Raw genomic sequence first — 3,639 nt, 5'->3', positions numbered from 1 at the left:
TAAATTCTTGTTATGATATAGATACTTTTAATGAAATACTTATTTTTTATGAAATAATTTAATTTTTTAATGACCTTTTTATGTGTGTGTTAGATTTGTTCGCCGTAAACAAAAACTTACGGAAATTTCGCATTTTTATCTTCCGTATTTCAAGTTGCTATTGCTGAAGTATATATATATATAAATATATATATATATAATATATATATATATATATATATATATATATATATATATATATATATATATATATATATATATATATATATATATATATATATATATATATATATATATATATATATATATATATATATATATATATATATATATATATATATATATATATATATATATATATATATATATATATATATATATATATACAGTGCCCTAGAAAGGTTAAGAAAGTTAGGATGCAAGGAAGGGGGGGGGGGAGGGCTGAAGCAGAAGTTAAGGGGGCTTACAAAGCTAAAATTTAAATAGAAAAACTTAAACCTTGAGTAAGTTTTGAGGAAAAGGGCAACGCTTTCTCCGCAACATGTCTCAATGCCAGTGTTTATATATATTTATATTTATCAAGTACCGACTTTGGTTAACTTCCGACTTGGTTGTTTATAGCCTTTGGCTAAGCAGAAATATTATTTATATTCTCATATATAAAAACTTAGTAAAATATTTGGTTCTAGTTTTAGTTGAACTTTAAGTGTTGTTTAGCCGTTGTCAGTTTTTACTGAACCTTGCAATTAATTTATCACTACCTCTTAAACTAGCTACAGCTCTGAATCTTTCAGCGTTTGTATTGTTCTAGTGAGCTTCTATGTCAAAATTATTTCCCGGGGCGTAGACCCGGAGAAGGGTCGCATTGTATGTGCCCTTTTTTTTGCTACAAAATCTTGCAACTAATTATTTACTGCTCTCCGAAACAGCTAGAGCTTTAAAACTTTCAGCAGTTGTATAGTCCCAATAACGTTGGAATGTTGAAAATCAAAGCATTTTCCAGGGCCACCAGTACAAGGGGCAACAAATGCTCTTCCCAACTTCCCACCCTACCATCCTGAATTTTTTTATTTATTTATTAATAAAAACATTTAAGAAAAAATCTTTGATGTGTTTAATCAAGGATGTACTTAAAATTTTTTTCAATTTACTTATTGTTATTGAGTTAATAAAAGCAAAAGCTCATATAACAGAGCACATCAAAAATAAAAAAAATTGAAACTGACTAAACATAAAATTATACTATTTGAAAACAAGTAAGAGCTATTTTTAGGCATTTTATTATATAATTAAGCTTTAGCATTCATCCCTTAAATTAGGTCTTTTTTTGAATTCAACAAAGGAATTGTTTCCCGATTTCGCAATTGCATTCGTATGTTAACGTTGTTCAAGTTATCTTTATTATTTAATTCTTATTCATTAAATGACATTCTAAAAAGTAGATTTTATGAAAGTCTTGATACTTTTAAAAAAAATTAAAACTTAAACTTATCAATATCATATAAAAAATTAGTATTTTAATTACTTAGTTAATTATACGTATTTGATTCATAAAACGTAATTAAATATATTTATTATCCTGCATTTCGTAAGTTTTTTTCCGATAAGAACAGGGTGTGGATTCACAACTTTTGCGTAACTCTTGCGTAGCTGGGTGCGGATTCACAACACTTTCGTAAGTCCAAAACTTGCGTAAAGTTTGCGTAAGTTTTGCTTAAGTTCAAAGTTACGCTAAGTAGTATTCACAAACCTTGCGTAAACAAAAACTTACGAAATTCCTAAGTTTTTACTTAAGTTATTATTTACGCAAAAAGTCTAAAAAACGGTATTCACAACATTTTCCTAAAAAGTGCTCAGCAAACTTTACGCAAGAAAAGTTACGTCTGCTATTTTCTGACTTAAGTTTGGCGTAACTTTGAATCATCTTAAAATATTTAAAAATGGCGTTTTTATTATTATAAAAGATTTAAATAAAATAAAATTTTTTCTTAACTTTATACTGCTTTACATTAAGTTATTTATTTAAATAATACAACTATAGTTTTTTTTTTAACAGCAACAACAATAGCAGTATATTTACCAAAAATTTAGATGTACTACATAAACTTGTTTTATTGAACTTGTTTTCACCTTAAATCTAAGGTTAAAAAAATATACACACAATCTATATAACGGATGGTTCACTCTCTCGTAGCCTAGCTAAAACAAGAAGAGCGACCATAGTACGGATATATATTATATAGCTTTGTAGTATACCAATAACTTATTAAATAAGTTAACTTAATAACTAGTTATTGTCATACATCAAAACTATATGATGTATCCATACTATATTAACTTATGGTTGTATCTATACTATACTATCTATACTATATTATACAAAAGTATATACAATAATTTTATTGAAGTATATACTTTAACTTGCATAACTAGCATAAAAAGAGAGTCTCTCTCTCACTTTATAAATTAAAAAAAAAATATTCTCTCTCTCTGTGTGAGAGAAAAAATATTTGTGCTAATATAGATACAATATTCACCAAAATATGTAATCAATTCATTAGTTTTTCAAATATCTATTTTTTTTATTTATAAATGAGAACAAGACTATTTCAAAATACAATAATGCAAAAATTATCTCTGAGTTATCAGGCTATTGAAGTAAAAAAGTATTATAACCTAAATATTAAACTTACTTTAAATAATGATGCTATGTTTTTCGATAATTTCAATTATTCAAAAGTATTAAAGGTATAACAATATTAAGATTATTTTGAATAGTAATGCTCTGTTTTTAATTATTTCAATTATCAGGAGATATTATCAATATCTATGGATAATTTAAGTTATTAAAAAAAAGAGCATTGTTTTTTAAAGCCTAATTTCTTGGTAAATAATATTGTTATTAGCAAATAATAAACATATTCTGTAATAGTTTAAATTGTTTTGGTAGATCTTTTTTTTTTTTTGTATATCTAAATGAAATCTCATTGTTGTAGTTTGTTATTGCAAAGAGCAGAAGTTCCATAAAAAGTTCCTTGATCCACCAGTTAGTTCAAATAGAGTGATAGTGCTTTTCACAATTCAGTAGAATTATTATCTGTTGCTGTTGAAAATAGCATTACAACTCTTGAGATGACAGCATATTGTTCACACTGGTTAGCTATTAGATTGTACTGTATATGGTGTCTTGAAAACCTACTACAATACTTGTTGTTGTGATTTAATCAATACTTGCTCAGTCAAAGAGTCAAACTTTTTTTATACTGCATGTACCTGATTCACAGAACTAACTTTACGCTATCCATCAAATATAAAAATCATGTTTTTATTCGTGCAAATATGGTACCATAAATTCTCAATCTAAAATATCACTGAAAAAAAAATTACAAAAAACAAGTGAGTTTTAATTAAAACTCAACTGTTATTAATTAATACAATTGAAACATTTTCCATAACATATTATGAAAAATACAATGTATTTTTCATAATATGTCATGGAAAAGTTGTTGAACTTTTGCTTACGTTTTCAAAATGTTCCTTATATTTCTGACAATAGAAATTTTTTTTATAAATAGTTTCAAATATACTAGAATGCAATTAAATGTATTTCTTGAATTTATTGAAGTAATTTCTTTATTT

The sequence above is a fragment of the Hydra vulgaris genome, chromosome 13 (genome assembly GCF_038396675.1).
Source record: "Hydra vulgaris chromosome 13, alternate assembly HydraT2T_AEP".
NCBI lineage: Eukaryota > Metazoa > Cnidaria > Hydrozoa > Anthoathecata > Hydridae > Hydra > Hydra vulgaris.
This window is presented reverse-complemented; position numbering follows the sequence as displayed.